A 21,490-nucleotide genomic window follows, 5' to 3' on the forward strand; every position below is an offset into this window, starting at 1 on the left:
TAAGAAGTGGATTCCCTGCCAGCTATAAGTTAACAGAGCCCACCTGCATCACCTCCACCAAGAGTCCCAATCCTGGAGTGCATCCTGTGGACTTTTCTTTTTATTTATTTATTTATTTATTATTTTATTTCAAACAAAAATCGAGACAGAGACATAGCATACTTGTTGTTTCAGTTAAAGTACCCAGAAATCAGCACAGTAAGACAGCACTTGTAACCCTTAGTCCACCATCTCCGCATAATCACTAACCAGTACACATCCATAATCATGACATTGCAGTGCAGTGGTACATTAACCAAACATTTAGTAGTAAGTCCAATACCTATCCAAAGGACCAACAGCCGTGGTCCCTCCCTCCATACAACTTCTAGCCCCACATCTTGTAGTGTCACCACCTGCACTATGCTACGGGGGAATCAGTCTGCTGTGTGTTATTTGTCTGAGTAGTCAAGTAAGCCTGTTAGAGTCCCCAGATATTTTTAGGTCTATTGCGGGGGGTAATAATTCGCTATAGTGTTCAGTCTGCATGCTGCCGTAGGTCATGTCGTGGGTCCAGCCCGACAAGGTGGGAGTCGGTCCGCGAGACCAACAAATCACGACCCTACGTCTGGCCATAAGAAGCCCCATATCTATCAGACGTCTGATCTCCTTAGGTAAATGTTTGGAGTAGCCCAACAGGGCCAGTGCAGGGTCCGGGTCAAGTGTAGTGTCAGTGATTACGCCTAGGGCATAACCAAGCCAGATGTGGTAAATAATTTAATTACCGGGACTTAATTTGATACAGAACATAATAAGAATAGCTCAATAAATAAGAGGCAGAATCCGTGGTATTAGAGGTTCAGAATGGGCTTTATTCTAATGGACGATTTCGAAATCGTGGCCTCCAAGTTCCATCACCACGGAGGTTCAGGAAGTGAAGTACATACATTATTGATAATTATTCACTTTTATACAATAGGCATTACAGTGGAGCAAATGCGAGAGGCGTAACAATTGATAAGGAAGATAACATTATTCATGCGTAATCAAAAATGGGCGTGATTGGGCGTAACAAAGGAACGTCATCAGGCATGATGTCATAATGGGGTGGTTCCATGAAAGAATTTCGTAATGTCAGCAGAAATACTTGGCAGAGATGCGCGCGCAGCAGCATGACGTGTGATTGACGTGCAGCTAGGGGGTGAAGGGGACTTGACATTTAGCTCTACATGTGGCGACAGATGTCTGGGGGGTCAAGTCAACCTAATCCCAAATCATATCTAACATCCTATGTTTAAAGAACTATGTTATCCAAAAGAGAGGCCTTCTGGGAGTAGTATCTTATTCTATACTGACTATACTGACTGTTAGTGCGTGTACAAGCGTCTAAGTGTCTACACTAGATGCGAGGGCAGGAATCTTCCATAGTAACAGGACTATGAATTACTTGTATAAAGACAGGGAAGCCGGGCCTTTGCTCAATAGCCGGCAGAATGTTTACTTAAGCTACTAGACAGGAATGCATTGGGCAGGGAGCGGAACAGATAATTTCCGAAGGTGAAATACAGTTCTTGGCAGGCAGCAAGCTGATGTCAGGCATCGTGAGCCGCGCAGAGGATGAGACAAAGTTCATGGTCACAGATGCAGGCTCGGACTGGAGCTTCAGAGACAGAAAGCAAGAAAAGCTTGATGACAGAATCAGGGCCTACTTGCCTGGACTGTAAAATGGCATAAGTGAACCATATAAAGGCGGTGGCCTTTCGTACTTAGGAATGGAATATCCGGCCCATTCATGGCGGATCAACAGAGGACATGTTAATGGTGGACGCACATGTATTTGCGCCTTCATAACTGGAACTGGAGGGAACATATATGTACTTGTAACATGCACATAGAACCGTTGGGGTCCAAGATAGGGGACATAACTGACCAGAAAAATCCATATTTCCACATTCCCTCCGTGTCCCCTACTTGCCCGTCAAGAGATATCAATCTTCATTAATCCATTGATCTGTTCATATAACATCATTTGTTCTTCTTTCTTCTTCCGGGATCTTGAATGAAAATCTTGATGTGGAATGCACGATGTGGCACACAGACCACAAATCGCTGGTCCACATTGCAGGCATAAGCAGCAACTGAATAGTATGAGAAGGCCAATACCTAGGAAGGATAGAACTCTCCATCCCCAGGCTGATAACACGCTCCAAAACCAACCGGACCAAGTCCAGGTGCCTGGATTCTGGTGTATCTGGCTCACAATCTTATGAAGGCGGGTTATAGCTTTATATACAGATGGCGAATTTTCTGGTATGAAAATGCAACAGCTTGATCCGATGACCCTACAAGCTCCGCCCCTATCGGCCAGGATGACGTCAAGGACAAGACGATTTTGAAGCACAACAATCCGCATAGCAGACTGCTCTTCTGTTAAATTGCCTAAGGCGGAAATAGTTTCGTTCACTACTGCTTCAAGGGTTCTAGTCAATCTACGTATCAGTTTACTATTAGTAACGGTACCTATATAGGGAAAGAGACCTTTATTGAAATCTGTGTATTTTTCCCATGCTGTTTCAGTGTAATCGACTATTGGGAGATCTCTCCTTTCTCTATTGTGTACTAAATGAGTATTTCTGTGATAATCAGGAGGAGCTAGAAAAACAGGTGGTAAAAGGAATCCAATGTAGCAGGTACCATCCCAATCTAGAGGCAAACGTACATATGCTGTCTGACCACATATAAAATAGGAATGGCGGGAAGCTCTGAATGTCGACTTGCCTTGATCACTGAATTCTATTACAGTGGTGCATCTACTATGGCCCATATGTATGGATCCATTCTTTCTTACACATAATTCACCTTTTACTTGAAATACTGGCATGGCGGGCAAACTTGGAGTGACTTCGGATTCGACATTCAAGATCAAGAGATTAAGCGTAAAATTACCTAATCCATATACTTCATTTTCGAAATCAGTTCCTGTTCTTTTGGGAAGTCCCTCCTTGTTGGGGTGGCAGACTTTAAGTAAAACTAAGTTCAGATTTCCCCATACCCAGTTGTCTTGATAAACTGCAGAATTTGAATCTAGGGAATTAATTAAACTAAACCATGCTCCACAGGAGCCGTTGTGTGTGAACGGGTATGGAAAAAGAGGTAGAATTCCTTTATAGTTCTGATAGGGAGGGAGTCGGCCACATATCCAACAATTTGTAGCATTGCTAACCTGATGGGAATGATGTAACATACTAATAAAAGTGTTATTGCGCAGCGCAAATCTGTATGACAATTCATGCGGAGGTAATTCACTAAAAGAATGTTCAGCAGTAACATTATAAACATGTCTAGAAATAGGATAATATATGTGCAAAAATATACTTGCAATAATTATTAAAAGACTTAAGAAAAACAAAATTGATAACGTCACTGTGCAATGACTACGCAGTGATTTACAGTATGCATGTCGTTTCAACATTTTTCGGGTTATTTCTCTATTCTGATCTAAGGGATACATGTCGGAGACAAATTCAACCGCTTCACCTTGGAGAGGACTTAAACAATCAAATTTCCCGACTGATTAGATCTGAGTTTTAGTTTATAATGTTCTTGACTACTTGAGTCAACCAAAGGAAGTTTTGAGTCAATGGGTGAGGACACACGAGGTGTAGTTTTTATATCCGACGGTAGTCCATAAAATTTCTTGATATGACTTGAATGTACCCAGCCTTTTCTGCCTTCGATCTTCACGGCTGTCCTTGTGGTGAGCAAGACCAATTGAGGCGACCTCCACCTAGGATCCAGCTGAGTCTTTCGATCAAAGTTCCTCACTAAAACGAGATCCCCTGGAATTACGTCATGGGGTTTCACCTCAGTGTTGTCAGGAAAAGCTGCAGCTACCTGTGAACGACAAGATTGTAGTGCAGACATCAAGGAAGCCAAATAATCTGTCAGCATATTACAGTCAATATCAGTTATTTTACGTGGTATAGGCGTCCCCCACATATTTGGTGGTCTGCCAAAGATCACCTCATACGGGGATAGCCCTGTTCGAGAGTGTGCTACCATTCTCATGTAAAAGAGTGCAACTGGTAATGCTACTACCCAGTCGACACCTTTCTCCCTGCATATTTTGGACAATCTGATTTTCAAAGTTTGATTATGTCGTTCCACGAGACCTGCTGCCTCGGGGTGTCGGACACAATGAAACTTCCACTGATATCCTAACAAAAGTGAAACGTGTTTCATTAGTTCGGATGAGAACGGCTGGCCGTTATCTGAGTAGACAGCACGTGGTAAACCGTACCGTGGGAAGAATTCTCGAACTAACTGTTTGGCAGTAGTCGGGGCAGTGTAATCTGAAACCGGGTACGCTTCGGTCCAACGGGAAAGAGCACAAACAACTACGAGAACATATTTGAATCCTCGACATCGTTCCATCTGGATGTAATCCATCTGGAGGATTTCAAAAGGGTGATCAGGAGGCTGAAATCCACCCTGCTCTACGGGGATGCTTTTTCCTGGGTTGAACTGACAACAGATCATACAGGTACGAACTTTTTGTTTCGCTGCTGCTCGTAAATGTTTGTTGAACCAAATATGTTGAATGCTGTCTAGCATAGCTTTCTCTCCTAGATGCGCTGGACTATGGACAGTGTTAATAATGACTTGGACCATTGAATCAGGAAGGAACCATACAGATTTTTCCTTCGTCATCCATCCTTGATCCGTTTGGATCCCTCCTAATTCAGTCCATTTCCCTATTTCGTCTGGAGTAGCATGTGTCTGTATGTCAATTACATCAAGAGCGGGATCCTTAACCATCATGCAATGTGTTGGTGTCTGGACTATTGTCTTTATCATATCGGATGTTTGAGTTTGAGCAGTCTGTTTAGCTGTTCTGTCAGCTAGATCATTGCCTTGAGAAATGATATCAGTGATTTTCGTATGAGCTTTGCATTTCATAATCGATATTGCACTGGGTAAATGTATTGCATCTAATAAGGCATGAATGAGGGGTCCGTGCTGAATGTGGGTACCATGAGAAGTTAAATAACCTCTCTCTCGCCACAACACGCCGAAGTCATGTACAACTCCGAATGCATAACGTGAATCAGTGTATATGTTGACTCTTTTATTTGTGGCTTGAATACAGGCTTGTGTCAGAGCGACGAGCTCTGCTGCTTGAGCGGACAAGGTATTTATACACTTGGTTTCAATAATTTCAGTGTCTGTTGTGACTGCATAAGCGGCCACTAATTCTCCTGTACCTGTTCTCATACATGAACCATCTACATACAACGTCAAGTCTGGATCTGACAATGGGACATCTGTCAAGTCTTGTCTGGGTTTCGTCGTTATTGTAATAACATCAATACAATCGTGAGCTAGTGGGTCTGTTCCATTTACAGGTAAAAGTGTGGCAGGATTCAATGTGTTACAACGTTTGATTTCTATATGTGGCTGAAACAATGTTAATTCGTAACCTGTAAGTCGCGCTATAGTCAAGTGTTGTGTTTGCGTTCGATTCACAAGAACCTCTACTGCGTGTGGTACTTGTACTGTCAATGGATGTCCTAACACTATGGCATCGCTTTGTCTGATTGCTAAAGCTGTCGCTGCCACTGATTTCAGGCACGCAGGCAGAGCCTGAGCTACGGGATCTAATGTACTAGAAAAATAAGCACACGGTTTGTGTGATCCTGCTTGTTCCTGTGTGAGTACTGACAAGGCAGTACCTTCTCGTTCTGTAACAAAGAGTGTAAAATGTTTCCTGTAACATGGTGTTGCTAAAACAGGTGCTTGGCATAGAGCTTTCTTTAAGCTTTCAAAAGCTAGTGTGTGTTCCTGAATCCAAGGGAGGACAGTCGATGTGGCTGCCTCCTGTGTTGTTAATTGAATGAGTGGTTTTGCTAGAAATGCATACTGAGGGATCCACTGCCTACAATATGAAGTGAGGCCTATGAAAGCCCGCACCTCCTTTTGTGTCTTGGGTGTTGGCATATTTGCAATTAGCTGGATACGATCTGGTGTAAGCTGCCTTCCCTCCTTGGACAGCGAGTGACCAAGGTAAATAACTCGCTGGACACAGAATTGCAGCTTAGAAGGGGACACCTTGTGCCCCTTTTCGGCTAGAAATTGTAAAACCGTCAGTGATGCTTTTTCACATTCAGGTTCGCTTCGGGCGGTGATCAGCAGATCATCGACATATTGAAGCAGAGCAGTGTTGACTGGCATGTGTATACTGTCAAGTTCTCGTTTCAGTGCTTGGCTATAGATGCTGGGGCTTTCTGTAAATCCTTGAGGTGCGCGTGTGAATTTAAAGCTACGTCCATTTAAACTAAATCCGAACAAGTATTGGCTTTCCGGATCTATTGGGACGCTGAAAAAGGCGTTCTTGAGATCAATTACAGTAAAAAATGTTGCTTCGGAATCAATAGCTGTCAGTAATGAAGAGATGTCTGGAACTACGGGGTATTGTGGTACAATACATTTATTTAATTCGCGCAGATCAATAACCAATCGATATACTGGGGGAGCCTTCGGATCAGTTCGTTTAAGAATCGGAATTATCGGTGAATTACATACATTGGAGTCAGTCTCCACAACCACTCCCTGGCCAATAAGCTCGTCAATGATTTGCAGTAAAGCCATTACAGCATCTGGGGGTAACTTGTATTGTCGCATTCGTGGTAGTACCACTCCTGCCTTTAGTGTGACTCGATAGGGTGTAATGTTCATGCAACCAACATCTGTAGGGCCTTGTGCCCATAAATGTGTCGGTAAAGTCTGCAGTCGGGAATCCATATCTCGAGACACATAGTGACCTTTGAAATCACGTAAAAACAATCTTACTCCTTCCGGAGAACAACATATTATGGCTCCTAAAGCTTTCAGTGTTTTTATACCTAACAAGTTTTCTGGACATGATTTAGTAAGCAATAAATCTGTAGTTCTGGTCAAGGGTCCTATCGTAAGTGGAAGAGGCTGTGATACTTCATTAACAATAGGTTTTCCTGAAAAACCAAGGGAAATATTCTGTGAGCCTGAGAGGGGTGCCCCTGGAACTTCACTACGTTTTATAGTTGTTCGACTTGCCCCTGTATCTAGTAAAAATTTTCTATCTTGGCCTAATAATTCACTATGTACATAAGGTCCTTCTTGGTCTACAGGGACCTCGATAAGGGGTAAGTCAACTTCCCTCTCTAGGCTGGTTCATGCATATCGTTGATAATCAGGATAGTCATACTGTGCGGTCTGGTACAGCTGTCGTGTCGTGGTTTGTGTGGCAGCAGCAGGCAACGCTGGTGCGGCTGGCACAAACTGTATAGACTGTTGTGGAGCTGGCATGGCCTGTGCATGCTGCGGTGCTCCTTGTTCATTCTGATCCTGTCTAGGTGGCCGTGGTCTTTCTTTTGTAATACCTGTGGCGATATTACGCTTCAGGACTGGGCAATCGTGTATGTAATGTCCTGGCTGTTTACAATAGTTGCATGTCCCTTTTACAGGTCCCGCTGAATCACCGGAATGTGTCGTACCCTTTTTATGACCTTCAGCTGGAACTGTCTGAGAGACTAGCATTTTCATTTTCGTGTCTTTCATGCGTCTTTGTTCATGTTCTTGTTCCTCTCTAATTCTATTGTAATGGTACTGTAACATTTGTAACATTTGTGATGGGGTATTACCTTGCCAGGTACTCTCGAATTTTAATACTCTATTCTTCACTTGGGGCAAAGAATTTTCAACTAATTTTGTCACAAACAGATGTGGGTATGACTCGCTACTTGCTTTTATACCACTATTTATACCAAAACATTTTTCGAATCGGGCATAGAAATCACTAGTGTCTTCATCTTGCTTTTGTTTACAGGCTGAGATTGCACCCCAGTCTTCCTTTTTCGTGGTTAATAAACGTGGCAGTACCTGTACTAGTAAACCTGGCAGTGCTTTAGTTTTGTCCCCAAGCCCCGAACCTGGACCTCGGGCCTTTTCTTCATTTTCTAATGCTGTCCAATCTATCTTTTGGTCACCTACCTCCCACTCTTTTTCCTTGAGTTTTTCATAAATGCCAGCAGGCATTAATACCTTTAATATTGTCATAATGTCGGGATAGGTATACTCTCCCATGAGTAACATGTCTTTAATTTCTCGGTGGAAACCCGCTGGGTCTTTGTCATGACTGGGTACCACTTTCTTCATTTCTAACAATTTTATTTTTGATATGGGCGTATATACATATACACGTTTAAACTGATTGTCCTCGCCCTTTATTGGGTGTACTTCTCGTAAGGGATTCTGTCTGTCCATGTAATACATCGGTCTTTCCTTGATGGGCAGTGAAACATGTTCTGGACATACAAAAAGAATGTACTGCCTTCTGGATTCTAGTATTTCCTTAATTAACTTAGTACCTGAACCTTTCCATCTATTCGTGAGTAATTCAGTCAATATATCAGGTAAGGGACCAGGATCTGAATGTTGGCTTTTATATTGTATAAGAAGTTGTTGAATCATATAAATCCCAGCTAAACGCTGTTCATCTGGGGTGAGATTCAAAAATGTGTGCGCTACTGTATCATCCTCATACTTTCCGGGACTGTCAATCCAATGAACGGCTGACCTGGCTAATTCTTGTTCATCCATAGAATCAAGAAAATGATAACCCCTTCGTTCTCGCAGTAATTTGTCAGCGGCTTGGAACGAATGCTCGGGGGACCTCATATTTATTATAGGTGCTTGGAAATTCCTGTTATTATCTGGACATATCGGACGTATCGGGTCAGTAAAGTATCTAGTACTATTACAAGATCTTCCTCTACCTACATAGGCTAAGGTTTCTGACTGTCCTGTGGACAGTCCTGATCCTTCCTCCTCCTCGTTTTGTTCAAACTGGTCTACCGCTAATCTTTCTTCGTGTAGGCGTTCTATTTCTTTACGGATCTTTCTGCTCATGGCTATTATACATTTTTGCTTATCATGTCTCCCTTCTGATATATTCTGGCTCCATCTGGTAAGAGTTTCCATTGTTTCCGGGTCTACCCCCGGTCGGTCTTGATTTCTGATCACACAATTTATGAGGAAACGTAACAGTTCCCCCTGTATCTCCACTTTCTGGTATTCCATAGCTCTGTTAATACTTTCAGAATCTCGCCCTGTTTGGACAAAATGATATATATTATCTAGATGCATAGTCATTCCTGGTAACTTCCCTAAATACACCGCGGCTCGTCTGATACGTAATGATGCCAGGATCATTTCGTCCTCTTTGCCGGGCACAGGGTCATATCTACAATCTATAAGAAGTTCCTTAAGCGTGCGGGAATTTATGAGTTTGGGGGTACGTGGGTGTGCTGACTCTTGAAAGGTAAGTTTATTTATTCTGGGTGGCGTAGAAAAAATATTGGTAGCGCCTCCGGTAGCCCCGTCTGGAGTATCGGGCGTGAAAGGATTCGTAGAACGCGATACAGCAACTATAGGTGTGGACACAGCTATAGAAGTAGCTGTAGGAACAGATGTGGAAACGGACGTGCTTGCCGGAACTTGTGTCAGGATTTGATGCTGTAAGGATACAGATACAGGATCTTGGCGTTGAACCTCCCCGGCCGACGGTCTGTGTGGGGCGGGGTTAGCATACTCGGGAGCTGCGTCATCTAAATATGAGGAAAGAAAAACATCTTCTGCGGTTCTAGGATGCCCCTTAGGATGTACCTTTATTGGAAATAATGGGGGTGGCAAGTCTTTTGGTATCCCCGCAGTAGCCTTAGGTAATCCCTCGGCCAGAAGGGGATACATACCCTTCATAAGGGCATGTCTTTGTCTGTCTATTTGTTCTGATTTCACTCGTGTACCTTCTTCAATTAATAGATTTTCTTGAACTTTATTTGAATTCTCTTTACTCTTCTCTTCCTGTCTACGTGCTTTTTCTGTACGTCTATACGATTCTTTACGCCATAATTCAATGGCGTCTTTCTGTGACTGTCTGGCTTTCCTTTTCCATAATTCTTCCTCTACTTTCACGATGCACTCTGCATCCCAGGTCCCCGCTGCGGGCCACCTCTGGCTTTCTGGTAATTCCTTAGTGTAGTCTACCCATAGATCAAGAAATAATATAGCGTCTAGGCCGTGTTTATGATACATGAAGTACCCTGGAGTGTCCCTAGGAGGAATAGGAACAGCTTCTTCGAGTACCCCTTTTCTAGTTGTGATCTGTCTTAGTTTCGAAAAGAGCGGCATATTGAGAACTGATCTGATACTTGATCTTGAACAAACTTAATACAATAAAACACAATAATGAACAATCATTCATACCACAATATGCAGGACATATCAATACATTTAACATTTAACATTTAAATGAGCAACGATGATGATGACGATGATCTAAGAAAACTTAATCACTAAACATAATACTCGGCATTTAACTGAATTATTCTGAATTTATATACTTGATATACTAGATATACTGCTAAACAGTACAGATACACTGCTGGAACAGTGCAGACCGGATTTGTGTACCCAAACCCGTCTGGACCGGCACAACTTATGTGCACGCCAGAACGCCTCCCCAGTAATGGTACTCACCGGGTAGCTCGGAACGGAAGGCCTCGGAACGGAACTGAACTGAACTGGACCGGACTGGACTCGACAAGACTTGACTCGACAACTTCGGACACTTCAGGACATCGGAAACCTGGTGGGCCTCTGTATACCTCGGATCTTGCTCTCTCAGCTAGGCTCTGGTCGGGATACTTCGCACTTCTCACCGCCTCGTCTGGGTGTTGATCGCAGCCTCAGTCGCCCCCGCTTGACCGGAGGGAGATACAGGAAATCCTGCTGGTACGCGTTGTTGTCCGTCCAGCTGTGGCAGGAGACCGGGCCTGCAACGCACCGCCGGCGCGTGAGATGAGAAAGTGTCCCTGTTCGGGCGCCATTTATGTGGTAAATAATTTAATTACCGGGACTTAATTTGATACAGAACATAATAAGAATAGCTCAATAAATAAGAGGCAGAATCCGTGGTATTAGAGGTTCAGAATGGGCTTTATTCTAATGGACGATTTCGAAATCGTGGCCTCCAAGTTCCATCACCACGGAGGTTCAGGAAGTGAAGTACATACATTATTGATAATTATTCACTTTTATACAATAGGCATTACAGTGGAGCAAATGCGAGAGGCGTAACAATTGATAAGGAAGATAACATTATTCATGCGTAATCAAAAATGGGCGTGATTGGGCGTAACAAAGGAACGTCATCAGGCATGATGTCATAATGGGGTGGTTCCATGAAAGAATTTCGTAATGTCAGCAGAAATACTTGGCAGAGATGCGCGCGCAGCAGCATGACGTGTGATTGACGTGCAGCTAGGGGGTGAAGGGGACTTGACATTTAGCTCTACATGTGGCGACAGATGTCTGGGGGGTCAAGTCAACCTAATCCCAAATCATATCTAACATCCTATGTTTAAAGAACTATGTTATCCAAAAGAGAGGCCTTCTGGGAGTAGTATCTTATTCTATACTGACTATACTGACTGTTAGTGCGTGTACAAGCGTCTAAGTGTCTACACTAGATGCGAGGGCAGGAATCTTCCATAGTAACAGGACTATGAATTACTTGTATAAAGACAGGGAAGCCGGGCCTTTGCTCAATAGCCGGCAGAATGTTTACTTAAGCTACTAGACAGGAATGCATTGGGCAGGGAGCGGAACAGATAATTTCCGAAGGTGAAATACAGTTCTTGGCAGGCAGCAAGCTGATGTCAGGCATCGTGAGCCGCGCAGAGGAAGAGACAAAGTTCATGGTCACAGATGCAGGCTCGGACTGGAGCTTCAGAGACAGAAAGCAAGAAAAGCTTGATGACAGAATCAGGGCCTACTTGCCTGGACTGTAAAATGGCATAAGTGAACCATATAAAGGCGGTGGCCTTTCGTACTTAGGAATGGAATATCCGGCCCATTCATGGCGGATCAACAGAGGACATGTTAATGGTGGACGCACATGTATTTGCGCCTTCATAACTGGAACTGGAGGGAACATATATGTACTTGTAACATGCACATAGAACCGTTGGGGTCCAAGATAGGGGACATAACTGACCAGAAAAATCCATATTTCCACACAGATGATAGAAATTGTCAGGGTCTGCGCCACAGTGCTCACATGTCGTAGAAGCCCGTAACCCATACCTGTGGAGTCGCTCTGGTGTGTAATATACCCTATTTAGAAACTTGAAGTGTATCAGCCTATGGCGCCCATTAAGTGATATTCGTTTAGTGTTTTCGCTACAATACTTCCATGTAGCATCATCCAACACCCGATTCAGGTCTGTCTGCCAAGCGAGTCGTGCCTTAGTATAGTGGTTAGCCCTAGAGCCTTGCGCTATGTTATAGATTCTGGAAACTATGCGTATCGGCGAAGCAGCTTTGACACGTATGTGAGCAGCGCCACCTCTGGTGGCTCCTCAAGCTCTGGGCCCAGTATGTCCCTAAGTGCATGTCTGACCCAGTGGAATTGAAATTGGGTTAATGTAGTTAGCGTACAACCCTCCGGTATCACCTCATCCCACGATTTTGCTTTACCCTCGTCAAAAAACTCTCCTATCGAGTGGATGTTAATATCTTTCACAGCACAAACCACCCCTATTTCCTTACACGGGGGCAACCAGTGACACCAGTCCAGCGGAGTCAGAGGAGAGTAAAGCACCGCCCCAGCCTCTAATTTCAGAAGATTATACCAAGCATGCGTTGTTGCATTAATCAAGTCTAATATACCTGTTCTACGGTCATTAGGCTTAAACAGAAGCGTTGGTACAGCTCTAGGTCAGGCGCTCCTATCCCGCCCATTCTGTGTGGGAGTGTAAGTATTTCCCACTTGACTTTCGCGTGTTTCCCAGCACAAGCTAACCGACCATCAGAGATGTCAGCACCCGAAAAAAACAGCTCTGCAGGACGATAGGAATGTTAGTGAATAGGAATAAAAACCGTGGTAGAACCACCATTTTCATAATGGAAATTCTGCCCACAAGGGACAGGGGCAGCCGCATCCATCTGTATCCATCTGTCTATGTCATCTTCCAGTTTGGAGATTGCTTTACCGTAATTTTCTTTAAAGACCACCTCTGAGTCGGTATGCACTTTGATTCCTAAGTACCTGATTGGGTCTGTCATCCAACCTAAGGGGTAATCTGGTGTAAATTGGGTCGTCTCTGCCATGAGTGGAAAAATAAGTGATTTATTCCAATTCACTTTGAGACCCGACCTGGTCAGAAACAAAATGACCTCACGCAGCACTATCGAGAGATTCTGATCTGGGTTTCTGACGTATAATAAAGTATTGTCTGCATATGTGGATATGATCAGATTGTATGACGGAAAGCGTATGCCCCTATAGCTATGATATTCCCTCATCGCACAAGCAAGGGGTTTGGATACCAAGGCGTATAACAATGGGGAGAGTGGACACCCCTGTCTCCTACCTCTAGTGATATGGATAGGGTCTGCATCCAGTGGACTTTTAAGGATTAGGCCAGGTTCATTGTGGGAATTGTAGTTCACACATCCCAGAGATCATCTAGGAGATTTCAGGCCTTTGGATTGGTGATTTGGATGCTTTGAACCTACAAAACGACCTTCAGGAAGCACCTCCTGAAGTTTGGAGAACTTTGGAAAACATTTGTGGTAAAGCTCCATGAGGTGACTGACCCGACCTCAAGCGTCAAGCCGACTACCTTTAACTAGGATTTCAGGTTTGTCCCGCTCAAAGCTCCAGAGCTCCAGACTTCCAGGATTAGACCAGGGCTTTGTGGAAAGTCAAGCCGGCAAACCCTCTCCGAATACGTCCTGCTGTGGAGGGTCGAGCAATGTTGGAAGAAAAAGCTCCAGAAAAGTTTCTTAGGGTGAAGGTAAAGTTTTGACCGGGTCCCCCGCTTACTGTATCCGACGGGTTTCATCGCAGTCGGCCTCAAGATTTTGACCCAAGCGCGACCAGATGTCTCAGAGTGGCACTGTAGGTTTTTAAGCACTATAAAGTGGTCAATCTTTGAAAATACATATCTCTGGTTCCCTACTTTGGATGTTTTTCAGTTTGGTGTCTATTTGTTCATAAAATTATTTCTTATTTTTATAAATTGGTGTGGGAATTTTACTGTGTGTTGTATCTTACTTACTTATTGTATTGGTGTTTTTAAATACTTTACACTCCTGTCTCCTGAGTTAGACCTGACTGCTGGTTGTCATCTACCCAGGGTTGAGCAAGGGGTTAATTTACTGAGACCTTTACTGGACCCTATTACACGTTGGTGGCATTATTCCTAGTGTTAGGTGCCTACTTACCCCTACTAATAACCAACTTTCCAACAACTTCACTATCGTAGCTCGCAACAGTACCAGGCTACAATCTGAGACATGAAACACCCCTGCCCCTTGAGGCAAAACCTTTCAAAAACACATGCTGCTTCTGTAGAGGCTGTCAATGTATGTTGATACTTTCAAGCGCCTTCTGCTCTCGCTCCCATGAGCTCACCCTGCTCCTGCTCGTTGTTAGCTACACATGTGTATTTCACCTCACTTCGTGGAGTTGGACTCATTAGTACAAGTTGGGCAACCCCCTGCTCCATTTTACCTGTGATAGACAGCTTTTGAATAAATACTTTTGCAGACTCAAGCAAAGAGTGAAGCTGGAGTTTCCTTCTTCAAGAGTCGAAGATTCCGAACACGCAATGTTGGCTAAGTGCAAGAAAGAAAATAACTGAAATTCAAAACATATTTCCTGACCTGTAAATATGGTGTGCACATACCTTTCAGACACACGGAAGCCAAAGAAGAGCTCGACCTAATGTGCTGTTCTGGTCCTTTGATGCGGAGTATTATAATATGGCTATATTGCCCATCTTGGTCCCTATTCAGTGAAACTGGGTTTTGCAGTGGCAGAAAGGACTCCAGAACCTTTGATGTGCCTTCAACAACAAAGCTAAGAACGAATTCATGAACATTAAAGGGTTCTTGACCAACAATTGTTGATCGCACCTGGCAAGACAGAACTCCCCCAACAGCTTCAGCTACTCCAAAGTTCCCATTTACTGTCTTACACCGAGTGCCACCCTTTAGAATTTTTTATTAACTAAAAGTAAATATAACAAGTGCTTTTACTCTCATGTTTTAATGTATTATGGTTTACTTATTACTCTTCGATTGACAGACATTCCACACAGTTTAACTGCTCTTTTCTGAGCAGGTGTTCTGGCAGATTTTACTCTTTTCATGACAACTTTTATTTGCATTTCAGCTTTATTTTTATTTTGTTTACCCACCTCACCCCTTCGGCATCAGAAATATGTACAGAGAACGTGGGAGAATATAGGTAACATCAGAGCAGCAGGGCAGTTCACAATGAAATGAAGTTATTAAGTGACACATTTTTGTTCACAAGAGGAGAACTGTTTTGCTGTGACCATGGATTGTAAATTGGATACTAATACATATCAGTTAGTTGCTATGAAATGCCAAAACTGTGGTTGTAAGGCCAATACCAAAGACTTACCATGACAAATTATTCTTTTTATTATTAATATTTTATAAGGAATCATTTTCTGCAGACATGGACTATGCAAACTCGTGGCTGAAATGGTGCTTTTAATATTCAACCAAACATATGCAAATGCAGCGCAGTCACAACATGTTCGAAAGAGCAGAGGTTTCCATTCTCCTAGAGTAGAGTGAGAAGAAGGTGGGATGGTGTGACTAAAAACAAACTTCCTGGGCTAAGGAGAGTGGGGTGCTGAAGGCAGAAGGAACCACATACTGAATAGGGAGGGGATGTGGTAGTAGTGGCACAAAAAAGCCGTCTGCCTGCACAGTCGGGAAATATGCAGCAAGGAATCTGGCTGTGAGAGGTCTGGAAGAGTAACAATTGGCTGGATTGGGGGTGGGTTGACAGGAGGTGACGGGTTAAGGACTGCACGTGTGTTGAGATTGGTGGTACAAGAAACTGTATTTATGTCAGGGCAGAAGTGGGGGTGGAGAATAACATTATTCTTGAGGGATGTTGGGGTGGTGGAGACATAAAAAGCTGTGATGGGTGTGGAGAATGGGTGGTGTGGTGCAAGTAGAAATGTCCTGCCTTGGAAAAAGAAGAGGAGAAATTCTGGCTAGGGTCAAGCTAGGGAAGGGGGATGAGCAACCCTTTTCCTCAGGAAGTAGTGGGGGAAAAACGCTCTTGCTGAGATTAGTGTTCAGGCTGAGCAACAGGCTCTGCTAGGATGTTAGTCTTTCCACAGTATGGAAAAGTCTGCCTTCTGCCATTTTAAAGTTTTCTAATATCTTTTTTGCATCCACCGTGGTGTCAACATTTTCAAGATCATTGGAGGTGTTCCATACCTTGTTGTTGCTCCACCAGAAGACTGCTGGGCTCACTGGACTGAGGATGCATATAACAGATACCCCCACCCCTAGGGGAGGTTGAGGTCAGCTCCCACAGCAGGCTATGGAGAGACTGACGGTTGTGATAGCTGATAAATTAACCGGATGAACAGGTCATTTTTTTGCCTATGAGCCGAGGGGAAGAGTATGTTGACTCCATAAAATACATTCAGTCCACCAACAGTTAGGGTCTGTAACTCCTGTTAGCTGTGTGATACTTTTTATGTGACAAGTCCATGGGAGCATCTGTGCTGAGTGAGTGGTATCCTCACTGAAAGGGATTGCCCTTTAGGCTGCCATTTTCCCTGGAGAAGTGACAACTTGCATCTAGTGGCATTAAAGCCTGTGACTCAGAACCTTCATGTTGTGTGTGATGGTTGGAAAATCCACATTCTGCCTCGCCAGTCTAATATCTGCCGAGTCAGCCCCTCTGTGAAACCTTTTGTGTTACAAGCCCTATTCTGCCCGGCTAATACTGAGCTACATTTTGGGTGTTTGGTGTAGGCCTTCCCAATCTACATTGTCCTGGCTTTCACTCCTCCCCACCTCTCTAGTGTAGAAACCCAGAAACCATCCTGTAAATATTCTACCTGTTCTCGTTTGTTGGAGAGTTGATTTTGGAAATTGCTACACCATCTTTTTCCTGCTAGCGGCCACAGTTTTCCAAGAAGTACGGGTCATTTAGAACTGGCATATAGCACTCATTTGGGCTTCCTGAAACAATGCTACAGCACCAGTTGAGAGAGACAACTGGCAGGAACAGCATACTCTACTGCTGTTTGCCTCCTGGCTTGAATCAGGTTTAAGTACAGACAAGTCCTTCTCTACTAATCCACTGCTGCAGTGATGAAGAGCCCGATTGCCTTGAAAGAAGAGAAGCTGCTTTGGCTAAAAGCAGAACTTACCAATGCTCAGCTGACTGAGACCTGCGTGAATGACCAACATAAGTAGAAAGCCTGTCCTGGAACCAAGGGGACCTGAGGCACATTTATCTAAACATACAACTAACCCAACAGCAGCAGAAGATGGCTGAAGATAAGATGGGAAGACTAGCGTTCAGCACCTATTGGCGAGTATGCATTGCACCCCCAACCTGCCCCAGTATACATGCCGTTCAGCCTGTACAGCGTTCCTGGGTCTGTGGCCAAGTGCTGAGCACCAGTGTGGTCTGGAGAGGTCACATGTACTTCTGTATGTATGTATGTATGCATGCTTGTGTATATTATATAGCACAAAGCTATCTCGGTAGCAATGGGGCACTCTACATCAATTGTGGTTTTATGTTTCATTTTCACATTGCATTACATTTAACCCATATTGCAATGTCAGGCACAGGCAGATTAATGATTTGCCCATAACCACATGAAATGTAGGTAATTAGCAACGCCTGGATTATGATTCACACTGGCAGATTTCATATTACGCAGTTTAACTACTGGTCTTACCAGAAAAGGAGGAAGCGAGAGGAATTTTATCCTAAAGGGAACAGGGATCAGGTCCTTCCTTAGCAATTATCTGTCAAAGAAAATAAGTAGAGCCCACCTAGTCATAGAATCTGAACAGCTGGGTGTGTGTTAAGGAACAGCCTTTCCTGATGAACTTTTACCCACCCATTGTGGCATGCTTCATTATCAGTTTCCCAATTCAGAACTGGGTAGCATCCTGCTGCCAAGTGAGCTTCCTAAGTGGTACGCTTTGTAATTGAGAAAATAAGCATGACAGTTTATCAGTGTGCGTAGAGGGGAAATCATAGGAAAATGTAAAGGTAGTTTACCAATCCAGCATCAAATGATGCCTTTCTGCTATGCCTGTTCAACCGCTTCAGCTACACATGGACACAATTATATACAGCTTCCATCTTCCTGGAATTTCCTGAGAAACCCTTAAAATCGACCAGGTACCTTTCATCCTAATAACATTATATCAGACCCCTGACAAAATAAGTGGTTATTATTGCATTAGTATAAATCAACCCATTTTGGGAATAGTTATGGAAAACTGTGTCTGTTAACCGCAGAAATACAGTGTGCTAAATTATTGTTTAGCTTTTCAACTATCAGCTTATAGGCTCAAATGCAATCTCAAAATTGATACCTCTTGATTATACGCTCTGCATACTGTAGGAAGGAAACATCTGTCTCTTCATCTTCTTGGATCTCTTTTCTGCAGTTCACATGATTCCATGTTTTCTGACAAGGTTCTGGGCTTTTTCTCCTTTTTCCTAACTTCAAGAAATAATTAGGACAGGATTGGCTCCATCCCAGCATGTCAAGATGACATGCAGAGTATTGATGGATATAAATCTTCTAGGTAACCTGGGGGAGAGCCTCGGTGTCAAGATCCACTAGTATGCTGATGACATCCAACTTAATATGATAATATCCTGCATAAAAGAATATATGGGCACTTCAGTATATAACTTTCCAAGAAGGCTGAAAATGTCATTAAAATGAATACCCTGAAGATAGGTCACCTGATCACTTCTCCCTAATGGCCTCTGCATACACACGACAAAGGGTCAAATTAATATCTTCAAACACCTCCTCTATCCCTTTTGCTTCTCATTCCAAACATCTATGCCTAACTTTCGACCCACCCTTCAAACGTAATGTGAACCATGTACTTAGAGCAGCCAAGGTACAACTCCAGCATCAAAAGCAGCTGACATTTTATTTCTGGTCTGTGAACTAAGAATTGCAGTTTAGGCTTGGATGTGGACCACAATCATTCTAAAAGACCTTCATTTGCTGCTTCCTGTGGTGAGACTAAAATTCAAATGAGCTGACCTCACACGGCTCCAAGCAACCCTGCCTCACTAAATACCTGAAAGTCTCTGGAGGATCAAGCAATCTTAGTGGCAATAGATAAGGGAACATCAGTAAAAGCAAGCTTGTGCCTGTCATAACGTCAGAAGAACAAGAGAACAAAAAACTAAAGTCTGCAATGCACAAAAAATAAAACTCCTTAAACAAATATAAAAGTATAGGAATTTTATCAAGAAACAAAGACTACAGAAAAGTATCTGTGTGATCCACAAATTGCAGACTACAGTGATAAACAAATGTGAATGGAGAAGTGGTGGCAACTCAATATGTATATGTAAATGAGATACCATGGATATGTGCCCTGGGGAAAAAAATATGCCTTTAAGATGGAGCTCCAGCCTGCACAGTAAATCTACGCGAACGGACAAGCAAGGATCAATACAGAAAGCTGGAGCGTTATGTTATTGTGGTATTTTTTGAGCAATTGCTTTTGGAAATTTTAGGCTGGTATGTGATTTTAAGTGAAGTGTGTTATGTAAGTACCATCATACTGTTTAACTATGGTGAGATCAAAATCGGATCTACATGTGGACAGGATTCATGGGAGGTTGTATTTCATTTGAGGGTCCTATGATTCTTTTGTACTGGAATATAATAGTTGAGACTTCAAGTTGTGGATTATGTAACCAAAAAAACACCTTTTGCCTGGAATGCAATTGTGTGGTGTCTATATACCACTGAAATAATAATGAGAATTCTGTCAATTTTGTTTTCATTTATAGATTAATACGCTATTTTCAATATTTGTGGTGCTCACTATAGTCAAACTAGGATGGTAAATTAAGTAACGACTGGTTAACCGGTGTAATTGGTAGTGCTGCCTTCAGCTTTTTTTGTCTTTGCTAGTTATCCATATTTTTCAGTTTTTAAATAGGGCAAGACAGAGGCAAGAGGCCCAACCCACACAAATGCTGAGAGCAAAGCAAACATTTTTGGGTGGAGCGACTGTCCAGGACAAACACCACATGCTTATGATGGCCACAAAAAGCACCACGCTTCCTTCTCGATCTATACTACCCTTCGGCTAGAAAGCAGTTCAACGTATTCACCTTATTTTCTTTTATAACATCTTAACAGAGAAGAAGTTGAATTCCTGCCCTTATATGTCAGTACAGAATGAAAATATTACAAAGGGCTTCATTCATCCTGAAGTGGCCCAACGCATAACATTGTTCAGACTAATCTATTCACTGGCAGGCGTTAGGAATAGCAAACGCAGTACAGACTGAAGAAGTAATATGTTTAACCTGATGTGCTCCTAAGTGGAATGGCCGCCATTCACTGCCTGCTTGCCAAGACTAGTTTTTGTGAAGGTAATCAGAGCATTTCTCTATATCTGAAACAACTGCTTGTGTTTTCAGTTCTTCCCTTCTCTACACTACCTGTGTGCACTTCAACGCCTGGTCACTTCTTGTTGAAGCTGCTTAAAGTCCTCTTGTTGTTTGCGACAAGAGTCTTCAGAGTACTGTGATGGGCACTCAGCAACAAATATATAGCCCTATACTCATGACCGTGAAGGGAGGAATGCCAGTGCAGACATTCATTCACAGATGAACTCTGCCAATTACAGATGCCCTGTGATGGTACCTCTTAATGGAGAATATTTACGCCCTCCAGGCCAGGAGAGTCAACATGGCAAACATAAAAGTAGCTGGAACAGTCTACCTTATAGGAGATATCAACCTGTTTCTGTAGTAGTTGAAATGGTTTAAGGCTCAGTCAATCAATCAATCAAAAAATTTGTAGAGCGCACAACTCACCCGTGAGGGTCTCAAGGCGCTAGGGGGGGGGGGGCGGGGGTGCTGCCACTGCTCGAACAGCCAGGTCTAGAGGAGTTTCCTGAAGGTCAGCAGGTCCTGAGTCTGTCGTATGCGGATGGGGAGGGTGTGCTCCAGGTCCTAGTGGCGAGATGGGAGAATGATCTGCCGCCGGCGGTCATTCGCCGGATGCGGGGGATGGTGGCGAGGGCGAGGTTGGCAGAGCGAAGCTGGCGGTTCGGGGTGTAGCAGGTGAGTCGTTCGTTGATGTACACTGGTCCGGTGTTGTGGAGTGCTTTGTGAGCGTGGGTGAGGAGCTTGAAGGTGATCCTCTTGTTGACGGGGAGCCAGTGCAGGTCTTTCAGGTGGGCTGTTATGTGGCTGTGGCGGGGGATGTCGAGGATGAGGCGTGCAGAGGCGTTCTGTATGTGTTGTAGTCGTTTCTGGAGTTTGGCTGAGGTTCCTGCGGAGAGCGCGTTGCCGTAGTCCAGCCTGCTGCTGACGAGGACATGGGTG

The 21,490-nt window shown here is 43.6% G+C and overlaps 1 protein-coding gene across 2 annotated transcripts in view; it reads right to left on the reverse strand.

The window, feature by feature from the left end:
• GJB7 (gap junction protein beta 7) overlaps window positions 1–21,490 on the reverse strand; it is a 116,597-nt gene that overhangs the window by 68,824 nt on the left and 26,283 nt on the right. Inside the window, exon 2 of one of the 2 annotated variants that reach the window (XM_085611087.1) lies at window positions 18,487–18,775. The exons of the other annotated variant lie outside the window; for it this stretch is intronic. The gene's annotated coding sequence lies outside the window, so the exon portion shown is untranslated. The remainder of the gene's footprint in view (window positions 1–18,486; window positions 18,776–21,490) is intronic. 2 annotated transcript variants of the gene reach the window in all.

This window comes from Triturus cristatus, chromosome 6 (genome assembly GCF_964204655.1).
Source record: "Triturus cristatus chromosome 6, aTriCri1.1, whole genome shotgun sequence".
Taxonomy (NCBI): Eukaryota; Metazoa; Chordata; class Amphibia; order Caudata; family Salamandridae; genus Triturus; species Triturus cristatus.